General features: G+C 38.5%; 1 pseudogene; it reads right to left on the reverse strand.

Annotated features, from left to right (window-relative positions):
• Positions 1–11,490: 11,490 nt before the first annotated feature.
• On the reverse strand, positions 11,491–12,574 carry LOC150021964 (uS5 assembly chaperone PDCD2L pseudogene; annotated as a pseudogene).
• Between the last annotated feature and the right edge of the window lie 4,427 nt (positions 12,575–17,001).

Raw genomic sequence — 17,001 nt, forward strand, 5'->3', positions numbered from 1 at the left:
TAAAAATAATTCAGAGATATAGCTCAACCAAAATTAGTTTTGATGAAGTACTATAGCCTTTTCTTAAAAAAAAAAAAATTTATCCCCAAGCCCTATATTTATACACTGTTTGATTAGATCAGAATACAAATATTTATATCAATAAATGATAGCAATGAATTTGTTTGCCCAGTAATGTTATTAACATCTTCAGAAATAATGATAAACAATTTAATCACATTAAACATAACATTTTTAATTAAAAGAAAAAAGATGATAATAAATTAAAACTTTATAAAAACAAATTGTGTGATTTTTTTCCCCACAATCAATTCTCCATTTAAGTTTTCAATACTATTGATTTTTTGAAGTTTTTAAAATAAATATTTCATATTTTACATAATGATATGGTTGTAAATGATAATATAAAAACGAGATCATAAATTAAACCATGTAGATTATCTTCTTCAAAGAAATGTCACCTTTAAAACATAATTACCAATTCAATAACACCGGTATTTTAAAATTGAACTAAGAATGTATAACCCTGGCTGCTGTGGCTTGGTTGGTTGGAGCCTGGTGTCGTAGACCAAAAGGTCATAGGTTCGATTTCCAGTCAAGACATGCATACCCAGGTTGAGGGTTTGATCCTTGGTTCAGGCACATACTAGAAGACAATTGATTGATGTTTTTCTCTCACATAAATGTCTTTCTCTCTCTATCTTTCCCTCTAGCTGTCTTCCTATCTCTCTTAAAAGGAATAAAAAAATATCTTCAGGTGAAGATTAAAAAATATAATATTATTGATCAAAGTCCTTTGTAAAATTAATTTTAACACAAATTTACATTTACTGTGTCCTAAGAATCTCTACAAAGAAGAAAAATGATGTACACTAGAATCTATGTGAGAATTATTTTTTCCAGTTAAAGAACAAGAATATAAAATATGCTGTTTCAAAAACATTTATTTTTCTATTTTTCTCCTAAAAGTAGAATTTTGCAAGCTTTAAAGTCTTGAAAACTAGTGAATTGGGGTAAAATTTAGGAATCACTATTGCTTAGTGGCCTTTATATTATTTAAATATATGTCATTTGATTTATTCACTTCAATTGATTCTTTTATACATTTATAAAAGTCTTGATTCCCTTTTATAGTTTAATTAGAATTGGTTGCTCATCTCATTTACCTGATTCAGAAGTCCTCTACTGCACCACTTATCAACAGAGTTGTTATCGAAATTCTAAGTACTGACATGAATTACATCAAAATCTAATGGTAATATTTGGCACCATCTGATGGGGGATTTAACAAGTCAAAACATTAAAATAGTACCATGCAATTTTGCACAGGAAAATTTAAAATGCTTTTTCAAATATATCCTTATACTATAATTTGTTGGAATGAAAGACTGTCCTGTCCATAGTAAGTAATAAACAGAAATCATCACAAATGATGAGACTGTAGTAATTGCAGTAAAATGACCATTCATATGTATTCTCATTTGCTTCTAATAAATAAGAGTGTTATTCATGCAAAAATGATCTTAATAAATGTATGGCAGTCATTAAAATAGAAGTTTGATTAATATATACCATAAACTAAGGATGATAAAGTAAATTTTCATTATGATATTTAGCCAATCCATTTTATATAATCACATGTGAACCCAAAGAAAGCTGGACTACACATGAATCAACAGTCTGTACATCTCAAAAGAACAAAGGTATCTTTGACACTGGTTAACTGTGCATACACAAGTATACTGAACAGTAGATTAGTTTCATATGAAGAGATATATAGATTTTCTTAGAGTGCCACACTTAGCATTCTCCCTTTCAAAGTTGCATCAATCATGTGGTCATATGTTTAATAGAACATGCATAAAATTTATGTCTGACTCAGAAATGGAAGAATATATATCAGAATTAGTATCTGCCATATATATGATGGAGATCTAAAAAAAGAGTGATACTTAACTAGAGTAATAATTAAACGCACAAAATACAGTTTATTACAATCTAATGTTAATGACAGCTACCATTCATTGATTTATTATTGTATCCTAGGCCTTATGCTAACATTTTAAATATATGATGATGAAAAGATATTTGACTTTGGGTAGTAAACACACAGTGCAATATATAGATAATATATTATAGAATTGAACACTTGAACATATATAATTTTATAAACCAATATTACCCCAATAAGTTTAACAACTAAAAACATATACTATCTCATTTAATTTTTATAAAAACCTTTGAGTAGTTATTAATGGCCACACTCAACAAATGAGGAAAATGTTAAGAATTTTATAACTTGTTCCAGTTCAGTCAGGTACAAAGCCAAGCATTTAAAGCCAGATGTGGCCACAAAGACAGTATTTTATTCTCTGCATTACATTGCCTGTCATCTAAGCCTCAGAAATTTAACTCTGAATTCAGAAAAGGAAAGAAAAAGCAGGCATATCTTAACAAGACAGACATTTTGCCTACAGCAAGGTTAATATAAGTATCATATACTTGCCAAAAATCTTTTAAATTATTATAGGCTTCAATTATAAAAGTAAAGTAATGAGAACAAAAAAAATGCAGTAGTACCTAGCTTACCTTAATGCACTCTACCTGGGGTTCTGTATTCAATTCTGGAAGCAACATTTTTAAAGGAATATTGACAAACAGGACAGCTGCTATAAAACAAAGTTAATAAGAATATAATAACTGTTATTATAGCTACCTTTTATTTCACACATACTATGTGTCTGGTGCTGTCTTTATACTTTATATTTTTATTATTTAATTCTTACAATATTCCTGGAAGCTGGGTGTGATTTTCCTTATTTTACAAGACAGAAAAGTGGAGCTAAGAAAGATTATGAACACATAGTTAATGTATGCTAGAGCTGGAAAAGGTGCCCTGAGATCACACAGCTAAAATATATTAGAGCTGGTGTTTATCTAACAACAAAGACAGGACACTTCCTATTATACTACCTTGCAATGCCAAAAGGAATTGAGAAAGTTTAGTACTAAAAAAGATAAATATTAGAAAGATTGCACAGTTCCAAAGGATTAAACTAGGAACAAGTGGAAGCAGTAAAAGGGACATTTTCTTGTAGTAAGAATTTTCTATTGACCAGGCCAGTTAGAATATGTTATTTTAAGCCATGCTGAGATAATGACTTGCCCACTTGATACTTTTCTCCCACATAGTCTCATTTCTGAATCAAGGAGTTATTATTTGTGGTTCTTTTATCCCAAAGTGCTTGCATCTTTCTTTCTGAGGAGGCAGCATCTGGGCTGAGCCTTAGTGATAAGAGCTATCTTCTTTGATTGTTTTTGTAAACTAACCCTGATTTCATTACCACATTGCACTTATTTATTTTTAACTTTGATTATTTTTCTCCCCCACTAGAAAAATTAATATTTCAAGAGAACATAGATCACAATTTTGTGAGGCACAATGCAGACATTTAGTGAATATTGGTTGAATCCTGAATAAATGTTGTTGAATATTTTCATGCCTTGAAGTAATATGAGATTACATTCTCATTCATTGTAAGAACCTGATTCTCCTTTTAGTCTAATAAATAATGAAGGCAGCAAATGGAAGATGTTCTGTAATGTTTATGTTCAAGTGAATATACAATTATATTGTAGAATTTGTGAAAAATCATTAAGAAGTGCACAAGGGAGTTAGAATCATTTTAATGTAAGTTAATTGTTAACTGAATTCAATACAAAATTTCAAAATCTATGCACTGTAGTTTTTGTGTGACGTCGTGTGTAGGCAGCATGGCAATAAGATGATATTTCTAGTGCATATTTACGAAAGAAATAAAAGTATGATTTAATATCATAATAAATAATATTTTCTCAATGCTTCTGATGTGTTCAGTATAGTACAGAACATTATACATGTATTACTTTATTTAATTGTCCTGGCTGGTTTGGCTCAGTGGATTGAGCGTCGGCCTGCGAGCTAAGTGTCGCTGGTTCAGGGCACATCAGAGAAGGAAAACTCTGACTCCAAAAAACCTCCGCTGCCTTGCGGCATACCTCTTCAGGGGAAAGGCTAAGGGAGTAAACCCCGACAGAAAATCCGGAGCCGGAGTCCCTAAGGCGGTTTGACGTTGTAGTCAACACCGGCAACTCCTGCGGCGCACCTGAAGCCAAGCTGTATCGACTCCGTCTTTCCCTTGGACCCTTCAGCTGCGAAGAGAGGGGGGGTCTGCTGCATGGGCAACAGCAGACCCTCCATATCACCCTGCCCAGGCTCTGTAGCTTCAGCTTCACTGGAGAGGACACTCCAGCGTCATCGCAAGATGTCGATTCAACACGGGAGGAGACAGATACCGTGTCACTCCCGAGTCGGACTGCACAACCATTCTCGACGGTGCAGATAGACTCTTAAGAAGCTACACCATCGTCTCTCGAGACGGACGGCTGCCGAACCGAACCGAACTTTATTTAATCCTCAGGATAGACCTAGAAGATAGTATTTCTGAGTAATAATTCTCCCATTTTACAAATCAGGGAAGTGGGGCATAGTGGCCTCAAGAAACCTGCCCACAGTTACACATATTATTTGATAAAGTTATACTTAGGCTTTAGGTCTGGCCCCACAGTCCCACTATTGAATGTTAATCATTACACATTACATATAAATCTCATCCCAAACATCATTTAAGCAAAAGGAAGTATTTTCACTATCACCCACAGGTGATATTGAACACTGATCATTCTCTTTTTTTTTTTTCAATTTTGAGAGTTTAAGACTTATACATGAAGAATTCACTTTGGAGGTCAAATTCAACTTAGTAATTTTTTTTTTTAAGTTTCTAACACAAACTTTGGGGAAAAGAGAACAAACTACCTTTGTTTGTAGTGAGCAAATGATATACCTCACTGTATCTCATTTTCTTCTCAAAAGTTCTTAAATGTTTGAGTGGCTGCTCTGTAGAGAAGGAAACATTTCATGCTGTGAGGTTACAGGGGAAAAAATAGAATCCATGGATAGATGTTACAAGGAAAGCAATTTTGGCTTAATGTGGGAGATAAATTTCTATCAAGTTCGGAAATGAGCTGCCTTGAGAGTTGTGACTGCCATTTAATGAAGAAAAACTTTTAGAGACAAGGAAACTATTATCAGAGTTATAGAAAGGGAGTCAGCAGGATTTTTCTGTGATGTCACAGGTAGTAAATATTTTAGTCTAAGCTGGCAGTAGAGTCTCTGTTGCAACTGCTCAATAATGCCTTTGTGGTACAAAAGCAGCCATAGAGATTATGGAAGTGAATGGGCATGGCTGTGTTCTACTAAAATTTTATTTATACAAATAAGCTACTAATCAGATTAAGCCTGAGAATGAAGTCTGCAACCAGCCCATGCTCTAGAGAGCATTAATCAGGACATGCTTACTACTGTCACAAAACCTTCAAAGGTCAGTGGATTAAATATAGGCAAAGTGGGGCCCGTAGACCTCTCTATCCCACAGCTTGCTTTTGGATGACTCACAAACTAAAAATAATTTTCATATTTTCAAAAGTAGCCCACAAATCCCAAAATATTTACAAAGTGGGACTTTTACAAGAAAAATCTTGCCCACCTAAACAGATGTGCTCTGTTAGACAGCTTTCCTCCAAGCTGACTCAAGGATTTGAACCCCTAGCATTTGAGGACCAATGTATTTATCATGATGTGGGTGGAAAAGCATGAAAAAACACATAAGATGTATTATTTTCATATTGAAGAAGTGATATTCATTATTTCTGCTACATTTCATTAGCTATCCTGTGACTGCTTAGAAGAGAGCTAAAAATACAGGGATGGGCAAAAGTAGGTTTACAGTTGTCCACACAGAAAATAACACAAGAGTGAATAAAAAGTAACACAAGAATAAACTCTGTTTTGTGTATTAACAACTGTAAACCTACTTTTGTCCCACCCTGTATATGTTTAGCTGAATAGCTTTCTCCTACCACCTAATCCATACTGTGGAAAAAGACTATGAATCTTTGGTGGTCAGAGCATTGCCTCCACTACACAGAATAAATATATACGTAGATTGAGGCTTGAAATAGATACCCTGTGAACAAAAAAAGGAGCTCTGAAGTAACTGACAAGTTCAGTGATCACAGGATGATCTGGTCTTAAATTCTTAACTGGAAACACCATGGTGGGTAGTCATGCCCTAGGCCTATAACTTCTTTAGTAAAAGGTTTATTCTTGTTTAAGCAAGCCCTGTTGTTGGTCTTGTACATCTAGGTTAGCACACCTTTGAAATGCCAGAGTAATGTTTTTCAGACCCTTGGGGAGGTATAAGCACCCTCAAGCTATCCTATAATCTAAAACCTTGCTTTTTTCACCTTTATGCAATCTTCCTTATATCCCTTTCTTAATTCCAAATATATAAGAGAAACTGCAACACTGTCATTCTTTGAAGCATTTGAAATCTTGCTTCCCAGCATATTATCAGTTTGACTCAAATAAACTCATATAAAAATTCTTTAAAGCTTTGGATATTCTTACTTCAATAATTGCAACATGTATTTCAATAATAAAGCATGATATTTTTATGTTTGTACACTCCCCAAAATTGTAGAAATATAGCATCTATGGTCCAGATGTTACAGGATGGAAGAAAGGGTCACCCCCCAAATTCCCAACAGCCTGTGGTTTGGGAATGGGGGATTGGACTCAGTGGAGCACAGCCATTTTTTCTAAAAGATGCATTTGTATATCTGTAGCTGGTAGGTAGTGTCTTAGTTATGCAAATAGCCATGGCCTTCCTAGGAGACAAGGAGATGAGAGCATTCTTGACCATAGAATGGAGATCACAGAGCTTATGAGGCCTGCACAGAGTTCTGCTAATGGCTGCAATTGGTCACCCTGCCCACTCTGTTACAGGCTGCAGTCGGAGATTTAAAAATAAGACAGCAGCCATTAAGCAGGGAAACGCAATGTGGTTTGTAAAAAGAGAAAAAAAAACATGTGGTTTTGAAAGGGAGAGGGCCATATGGTCTGAGAGAAGGAAGGAGCAACTATGCAGTTTGTAGGAATGGTCTGGCCATGTGGTCTGGGCTAGTAAGAAAGCCAGCAGGCTGCTGCTTAATCATGCCGACTTCAGTAGACTCCAAAACCTGGACTTTTGAAATTTGGGGCAGGCAGAAAGGACTTTGTTAAAACCTGGACTTTACCATGATCCAGTGCAACGTGATACATGTTTTCCAGGATTATTATATGGAGGCTAATGACATCATACAGATAAGGAATGGGTAATTTCTGGGCACAGGTTTGGCTTATAGCCTTTTGGGGAGCAAGGAAAGTGCTGGGTCCCATGGGAGAACAGGGCTCTGAGCAGGCATGCCCACTGCTCTCCCCAGGTTGGAATATTGTAAATAAAGATTTGTTTTCCTCAACATTCATTGTTGGGTTTTACACCAAGGTGCCACATGAAAGAACCCCCTTTTGCTCAGTAACACAGAGGTTTTTCTCACTAATGTCACCTCCCTTAACTTGATTTTCTTTGATCAGAAATGGCATGAGGGCTTCTGGCCAAGATGGAGGCTTAGACTTACACGCTTGGCCTCCCTCTACAACTAGAAAGGAATACAACTACCCCAAAACAAAAGATAACTAGAAATTCCAGAAAATAAAACTACATGGAAGCCCAATGTAGGAAGTTATAAACCAGTGGCACTCATCAGACAGGAAGAGCGAAAGTGGGCAGTGCTGTTTGTGGTAGCACCAGGGACAGCGGCAGGGAGAGCAATTCTGGCTGCAGTTGAACCCCAGCAGCTCCTCACCCCAATGCTGGGAAAAGCAGCCACCGCATTGCCTCGGACGGTGTGGCCCAGAGGGCGGGAGGACAGATCCTGGTCTCCCAGCAGAGAATAATGGCAGGAATCCATCTTGGACCCCCACCCCCACACAAAGCGCCACAGCTCCGCGAAATAGGTTGTGGATCACAACCGGTCACTGGGTAGTGACAACAAAGTGCCACAGTGTGGTGAAAAAGGTTGTGGATCACCGCGGGTCACCAGGTTGTGACAACTACACAGGCTCCGCCCCCTATAGCCTGTCCCAGAAGCAAAGCAAAATGCAAATCTGTCAAAATGAGGCAGACAACTATAGAAATCCTGGTGATGCAGCTCACCAGGCAGCAGATGAAGAATCTGACAGATGAACAAATAAGAAACCTGTCAGAGGCTCAATTCAGAGCTATAGTTATTAGGTGGCTTACAGAATTAACAAAAGATTTGGAATAAGATGAGAAAGGACTGAAAGCCACTCATACAAAACAAAAACACATATGAGACAAGTGGCGAGGAATTAAAATCCAGAGTTCAAATCAACAAACCAGAACATAAGGAAGGAACAGTCAACCAGTGCGGAAAGAGGAAACAGAAAGCAAGGAAAGTGAGAAGAGAATCAGAAACCTCTGGGACAGCTATAAGAGATCAAAAATACGAATTATAGGATTGGCAGAGGGTGAAGAAGAAGAACTAGAAATTGAAAAATTAAGTGAAAATATAATAAAGCAGAACTTCCCAAACTTGGGGAAGGAAATAGACTTACAGGTCCAGGAAGCACAGAGAGTTCCAGAAAAACTGGACCCAAGGAGAACCACTCCAAGACACATTATAATCAAATTGTCAAAAATTAAAGATAAAGAGAGAATCTTAAAAGCAGCAAGAGAGAAGAAAAGAATCATGTACAAAGGGGTCCCAATTAGACTATCAGCAGACTTCTCAAGGGAGACCCTGCAGGCAAGAAGGGACTGGCAAGAAATATTCAAAGTAATGAAAATCCAAAACCTACAGGCACAAATACTCTACCCAGTGAAATCGTCATTCAGAATAGAAGGGCAGAGAAAGTGCTTCCAGGACAAAATAAAACTGAAAGAGTTCATTAGATCCAAACCACTGTTATATGAGATGTTAAAGGGGCTTGTTTAGAAGAAGGAGGATCAAAACTATGAACACTAAAATGAAAACTGCATCACAGGAAACAACAACAGAAGCTAGGGAATTGAAACAAAGGCAACCTAAATAGGCAACGAGAGTGGGAAAAGAACTATAGGTATGGGGAACATACTGGGGGGAGGTCAGCAGGGAGGTGGAAGGGTGAAAGGGAGGGAGATGGTACAGGAATTAGGAAGCATAGTACAAGGGAATGGAGTAGACAGGAAGAGGTTGAGAAGAACTATATGCACAACCAATGGACATGGACTAAAAGGGGGGGGGGCAACTGGAGGGAAGAGGGCCACCTGGTGGAGGGGAGCAGAGGGAAGGGAAATTGGGACAACTGTAACAGTATAATCAATAAAATATATTAAAAAAAAAAAGAAATGGCATGAAAGTTTTCCAAACATACTCTCCTAAGAACATTAATAAATTCTGTCTCATAAAGGTCTTCATGTATTTTATGCTTATATAAAGAACCTCAGTATTATGTACTTATATGAGAAAATTACAAGTGTAAGTCTCATAAGATATATTTGTCAAATATATTAGGAATGATGCCATACACACCACACACACACACACACACACACACACACACACACAATCTAGATTTTTATTTTATTTATTTATTTTTAAAAGACTTTATTTATTCTTAGAGAGAGGGATAAGGAAAGAGAGAAACATCAATGTGTGGTTGTCTCTTGTGCATCCTCAATTAGGGACCTGTCCTGCAAGCCAGGCATGTGCCCTAACTGGGAATTGAAACAGCAACCCTTTGGTTCACAGACCAGCTTTCAGTTCACAGAGCCACACCAGCCAGGGCTGGATTTTTAAAAAGCATTTGGTTTTAGTATATCTGTATTTTTACGTAGAATTTATTAATGTACTTACATAATTTATACTTTTTAAGCAATGGTCTCATAAATATAGACTATAACTTTACATATGCTAAGCAACAGATAATTGTTTTCCCCACCAAAATATCTGGATTAAATAAGAAATTGACAGCATTTACATCACTTTCTTTACTTTCTTGTTCCTTTTAAAACCAGTTAGTTGGTTTAAACATATGCAATTCAATTGATTCCAGGCAGCTTCTCCACCACCAGCATCCTGGTCACGAGAACTGATCACAGTAGGCACCAGCAGTGAGTCTGGTGGCACATACTTCCCGGTGTCAGCACGCACGCCCGTGGTGTGTGGCATTGGCGGCTGGTAGCTCACGGGTGACCCGGGGCTAATGTATGCAATGGGAAGTGCTCTGGCAATGGCAGATGTAATCATCTCATCAACTCTATAAATAACCCCTCTTTTACCTTCAGATAATAACTGCCATCCCTTCACTTAATGGTATCCTACCCCATTTTCAATGATACAACTCCCCAGAACAGTGGTAATGGGAAACCGAGGAAACGATCATCTCCATGGGTCTCCTTTCCCTTAAGAACCACGAAAGTGCTCATTTTCTCTTTATAAATGTTACATAACATCTTGATTATAAAACTACTGAACAGTTTGATCCTACCATCCATACAATTACATGTTCCTTTTCAGCAAGGTCAAAAGTCACTGTACACCAGTGAGTCTTTACATAACAGAAGTCCACAGATTGAAATATTACTGCTGCCATCTTCAAAGAGGGAAAGACCTATCAGTTTCTGTGACTCTTTTTTGCATGAAGAAGACCGCAGACCAGCTAGGCTGAGCCTGGTGGCGGGCCCCCAGCCCTCCTGCTAGCTGTCAGGACCACCCACTTTATCGTTGAGCCTGAGAGGCGGAGGCTCAGTCAGCAGCAGATCTGCTTCGGCTCTAAAGGCTGTCTCAAGAGCTTGAAGCCCTTCCCGCCGCATGGTGGGCTGGAGTCAGTAGATAGAATTCATCGACTAATTTCTATAAACAGTTCATTGATGTTTATCGCATTTTTTTGCTGTGGTCTCTACAAAAATTGCATGGATGGAGTTGGCGTAGTCCTTAGCGTCCCTCTCCACGACTTTTCTGACATCGATCAGATCACACTTATTTCCTGCGATGGTAACCACAATATTAGGTGGGCCATGTTGGCAAAACTCCTTTACCCAGCTCTTCAGTGTGGAAAATGTCGATATAAACAGCTAGTGTCACAGGATGGGAGCCTGAGCCAGCTGGAGCAGGTGGAATGGCTTGATCTGTCAGCATCCTGGGACCGGAACAGAGTCCAAGGAGGTGCACTGGCATCAGGTGTAATTAGAGGCTGACCACTGCTCATGGCTCTTCAGCTGCTCTCCCTCCTAGATGCCCACCAGCCTGCCTATGCAGGGAATGCCTGCCCTCTGGGCTACAGAGAACCCTCAGTCTAAGCTTCCACTGTGGAAAAAGGCCACTGACCCTGGAAGGATAGATGAGCCCACAGCCAGGAAGTTCTGAATTTCACTGCCGTCCCAGTACAGTGCCCAAAAGTGAGATAACGCTTACAAAAGAGTGAGTAACTTGTAAGTCAAAATGAGGTAAAAACACAAATTTGGAAATTAAAATTTGTTTTCCTTTATACAAATAAAGGGAAATATTCTACTTCAATAATAATGCATCTGGGTCTTCTTGTACAATACAAAATTCTTCCATGGGAGTCCGCTGATTGTGAGGCCAGCAACACTTCTCATGTGCATAGGTTAGAATTGTTCCAAATTCCACGGAAAAACCTGAATCAGCACTTCTCAGCACGCTGACCAGTGCTGGCATGTGCTAAAACTCAAACGTCCTTTGGGCTTCACAGTGACTGCAGGTTGGGAGCTCAGTGTCTTCTGATGTAAGACGGGTCAAAAAAAGTGGTTCTCCACTCCAGAAATACCTCAAAATCTGCTCCTGACAAGTAGCAATTCTCTTCATGAATTTGTGAAATATCTTATGGTTTTCTCATAGTTTTCATTCCCATCACTAGGAAGACTTTGGGAAAGCAACTGTTCCATATCAATTCCTTCTCACCATTGATATTCCCTGAGGAGGCCGTGAGCAGGATCTAGACTGACAACATCTCTGTAGTCATCCTCATCTACCACACCGATGTAGTAGGACAGGAACTGTGGCCCCCCAGAAGGCAAGGCCATCCCTTCCTCAGCAGGCACAGGAACAGCAGCACCCTGGACAGCATCCTGAAGGCGGAGGTCTTGGAGCTGGGCAGTCCAGTCTATGTCTTTGGCACTGTTAGAATCATTTCCAAAACCAAGGCAAGCTGTGGTGAAGGCGCCTTCTTATTATCACTTGCCCAGTCATCCGCACCTTCACACCACTCCTCAGCTGCAAAGGCCATTTTCCTGTTTCTGAGTGTCCGGCTCTCCTTTCTCTCACATTTTAGGAACTGGGAGCAGAAAACCTTTCAGCTGCGTGCCCCACCACTGCCGCACCTGGGGCTTGGGCGAGCGAACATGTGCAGCAGCTGATGAAATGGGGAGCCTTCCAGTGGGCAGTACACCTGCATGATCAAGCCAAGTGGCTGCCTGCAACAGTCACACACTGGCCTCAGTGCTGCTGCTGTTGGCAGGGCATCTGGAAGGCCGCCCAGCTTGCCAGCAGTCCAGGCACCGGGCCCTGTGGGGCAGCCATGCACCACAGCATCTCGAAGCCTGAGCAGCACTGGCTTCTGAACGGCCGCCATGATGGATCCCCACCTTGGTTTTAGTATATTTTGATTTAGCTTATATCTATATCTATATGAAATTTTACCTCACTTCATCATCCATATCTTTGTATATTCATTATGTCTTTGGTGATTGATTTTTAGTTACTAGGTTTCAAAAGTTACCAGTGATCTGGAAAGGCAAACTGCTCCCACCCCTTTTCCTTCTCAGTTTTCTTCTGTATGATCTAATCAAACTGACATGAGATAGGTTAATAAGAGAAAATAACCAAAGTTAATTAAGTATATACATACAGGGGATCCATAAGAATTTTGGGCAGTAGGACAAATCCAGCGATTGAGGCTTATATGCCATCTTGAGCGAAAGAGAGGTGTGGGGTGAGAAGGAGTAGTGTTTTGGACTTCACAGGGGAGAAAGGCATTCACATGGAGGTGGAAAAACAAATGTTTGATAAACAAGTGTTTGCTGGGCCATCTTTAACACTGGGGCACAGAAAGAACCTTGATCTAATGGGCCTTGTTAGGTTCCTCTCTGTCTTATTGTAATGTAGAACCCACACGCTGCCTTGATTGAAACAGAACCCACAGGCTGTTCAGTTATGAGGGGCCCAATTGCCAGCTACCAGAAGCATAACTCTCGATACCAAAGTTTGGTGAAAAGAAAAAGAATTTTTAATTTAATGGTTATACAGATTTAGATTATGGGAGGGTTTCTGCCATTAAGTCTTATTTTCTTTAAAACACCCACAAACACATAGTTCTGCCTCCCCCTGCCAAACCAGGCTAGTTTTAGAAAAGTCAGAGATATAGTTTTCCTACTTCCCAGACACAGTTCAGTTTTACCAGCAGCTCCCAATCATTCGAGCCTGATAGAGGGGTTTTGCCCGTGTTGCGGTGCTCTCCAGCTCTTAATACAGAACCCCGTGGAGTTCCCAGCCTCCCTGTAAACTGCATGGATCTCTCCTCTCTGCATACTGCGTGGTTCTCCTCTCCAAAATGGCTGCTGCCTTATTTTTAAAGTTCTGACCGCAGCCTGTGATGCAGTGGTCATGGTAACCAGTTTTGACCTTTCACAGAACCTTCCTTGCACAGGCTCTGTATGCTCTTTCCTCACCATTCCATGGTCAAAACCCCTCCTATCTCCTTGATGCCTTGGAAGAACTAAAGCCATTTGTATAACTAAGATACTAGCTACCAGCCACAGATATGCAAAGGAATCTTGAAAGCTGCCCCCTTCTCCCCTCCTACAACCCGCAGGCTCTGGGGAATTTTAGGGATCCCACTCTGTAACATTATCACATTCTAATTCATATTAAACTATAGTTCTAAGTCATGATCTCTCCTTTCCTGGATCAGGTCTTATTTTCCTAATTTTTTAAGTCAGGTTGAAGGAAAATCAATGGTTTTCCTAAGTCCTGTCTTAAAAATGACCAACTTAAAATAATATTACAAAGAAGATATATTATGGGGTAGCAAAATTTTTCCCAATCAGTAGCAACCAAAGAAACAAAGTTTTCCAAAATAATGTTTTTTGTCATATTATTGTTTCAGTTCTCATTTTCATAGATTTTTACCAGGAAAGAAGAAGAGATTGAGAGAGACTGAGATTTGAAGTAAATCTTGCTATTTGCTGTAGTAAACATCATTAAATGTGTGAAAGACTAATTGACAGGACTTTTAAAATGAATCACTTTAGGAGAAAATAGTGCAATCACTCAAATAATTAAGTAAAAACAATAGTGGAATAATAGAAACTGTTACACAAGTGATCATCTTCATGAATAGCAAGTAAGGTCCTGCTGCCTGCTGCCATCCTCTAGGTAAAATTCCAGAGGCAAAGTTTTGGTGATAAAGGAAAGGAGTCTTTATTCAAAAGCTTTACAATTTTGCAATAACAGCTTTCCACATGCATTGGTCACTTAAGCCTATCAATTAAGGCTAAATTCTTTAATACCTGAGTTTTCCTATCATCTCCCCCACCCCCATTAGTTTTAATTATCTTATTTCTATATGGTTAGTTTACAAACTAAAACAACATTAGGTGCAAAAGCTACACAATTTTTGGAAGAATGGCAGGTTTCTGCTTCACAGCTTGTGCCCTCTAGAACACCCAAAGAAGAATAAATTTGCCACTCTTTGCCAGGATAGCCTGATCCTAGGCTGCACCCAGAATTTAGCTTTTAGCTGGAAGGTGGACAGACACAAGAAAGCTAGGTGTCTAAAACAGATTAAGCTTAACCCCTTCTTTTGACCCACCTGGAAGAAGGCTTTGTAATCTTACTGTTTTGGTATACTCCCTATGTTTTGTCCATCCAAGCAAGACACAACAAGATGTCACATTTATATTTTACATAAGTCTTTCATGACTTTTATTTTCCTTTCACACTTGCAAAAAAAAGCCAATTTCCTATCTGTTGCTAATAACAGGTTCTCTTCTAATTCTGACCCAGTAGGAAGTTCAAGACAGGATTTAAAATTCTATGTATCAACCACAGAAACTAAACAAGCTAAGTGTCTTAAGGGGATTTTTTTATTCAAACATCAAGGAATTGAAATCCACACAATCAGTAAACAATCTCTGTACCATATCCATGTGTATCAATATTCCCTGTCCTCACTATGAGGACCCCATACAGGTAATTTCCTTTCATGCTAATGGCTTCCTCCAATTCTGTTTAAATGCATTCTCTACCCATTGAGTCACAAGCATAAAGCAGGGAAGATCTGCTACAAAACTATCATGGGACCTCTATACCATGGCAGTTTCAGTGTAATTTGACATTTTATACAGCAGCTCAGGCTGAGTTCCCAGATAGATTGAGTAAATAAACAGATCTCATTCTCCTCATTCTCAATGAGAAAGGTGTCAAAGAACTTGAGCACATCTTTATGCCACCCCTCCTTGTTGTTCTAATGTTACATCCACTTGAAATACTTGTATCCAGATCCTTGACTTGGGTCTGCTTTTTGGAAGACCCAAACTAAACCAATCTGATCTCTGTTGATTTCTCTTTGAGATAAAGTGTTTCTGGGCAGCATTGGTGGAGTATTAGCTTCCATGATGCCAGGTTTTTGGGTATTAGTTATTTGGAAATGTAGCTTAAGCTATGCATTCATTTCTTATTTAGTGGGGTCATTTTTGCTCCTCCAATAATTCTCCACATATCTCAGGAAATAACAAAGTTGGAGTTTTTTTTTTAATGTTTCTTTTATTTTTTCTCAGATAAATTTACATGGTCCTATTAAATAGTGGTGAAATGAATCAGACTACTCTAGTGACTAGTAGCTATCAGAGAAGCTTAACTTTCTCATTTGCTAGCATAGCCAGAGAATAAATACCTCCATTTTTAGAAACATTATAAACAACACTATGAACATAAGTATAAGAATAATAAAACTTGCCCATTATATATTCATTACAAAATATCCTGTAGGTTTGAACAGTTAAGAGTCAATTTAATTAACTGTGTTCATAAGAAAGGATATGGGAAAATTAAAAACATGTACAGAAATTAATATGTACACTGCTAAGATAAGCAGTTAAGGTGAGTAGAACATATTATCCCCACATGTCACTTTTACATGTGAATTATTTTGAACTAAAGACAATCTAGATCCACCCAACTCAGGATAAACTTTTGCCTCCCCTTAATAGGCTAAAAGGATTTAGAGAAGGAGCCTGGACCAGAAAAAGAACTATTACCAAAGGTAACATTTTTGTCTAAAAGTCCAACCTGAGTGTTGGGGCAAACATCTCCTCTTTTTATCTTCCTCTGAATTGCCCTCTTCCCCTTTGCAGCCCCAAGCTCTAACCTCATTCCTTAGCTCAAGATGGCATATAAATCTCAACTGTCTGATTGTCTTTGGGTCTCATGTCTTTCTGGGACTCCCATACATATGAAATTAAATTTGTTTTTCTCCTGTTATTCTGTGTTATATCAACTTAATTATTAGACCAGCCAAAGAACCTAGAAGGGTAGAATTTTTTTCTTTCTTCCCTACAGCAGCAAGCAGAAGTATTATTTGAAAACAGTATATATATATCACTGGGCAAAATTTGCCCAATTCATAGGGAAATTATAAATCTAATGCATACAACTACTCCAACAGCCCTGACCCATGAAATTCAGACTCAAGGCAATGTTGTAATTAAAGTGACACAGCCCATGAAAACAGAACAAATTCAAAGTAATTCAAGTTTTTTATTTTACTTATAATTTTTAAATCTGATTTTAGAGAGAGAGGAAGGAAGACAGAGAAAGAAACATTGATCTGTGGTTCCACTTATTAATGCATTCATTGATTTTTGCATGTGCCCTGATTGGTGGTTGAACCCTGTCAACATAAGGAATGTGTAAACCTGTAAGAATTTTTGTGAGCTTATTTGAGCCAAACTAATATCAATTACTGGGAAGTAAAACCTCAGTGAGCTGAGAAAATGCTCT

The sequence above is a fragment of the Furipterus horrens genome, unplaced genomic scaffold, assembly GCF_987537825.1.
Source record: "Furipterus horrens unplaced genomic scaffold, mFurHor1.1.pri manual_scaffold_1, whole genome shotgun sequence".
NCBI lineage: Eukaryota > Metazoa > Chordata > Mammalia > Chiroptera > Furipteridae > Furipterus > Furipterus horrens.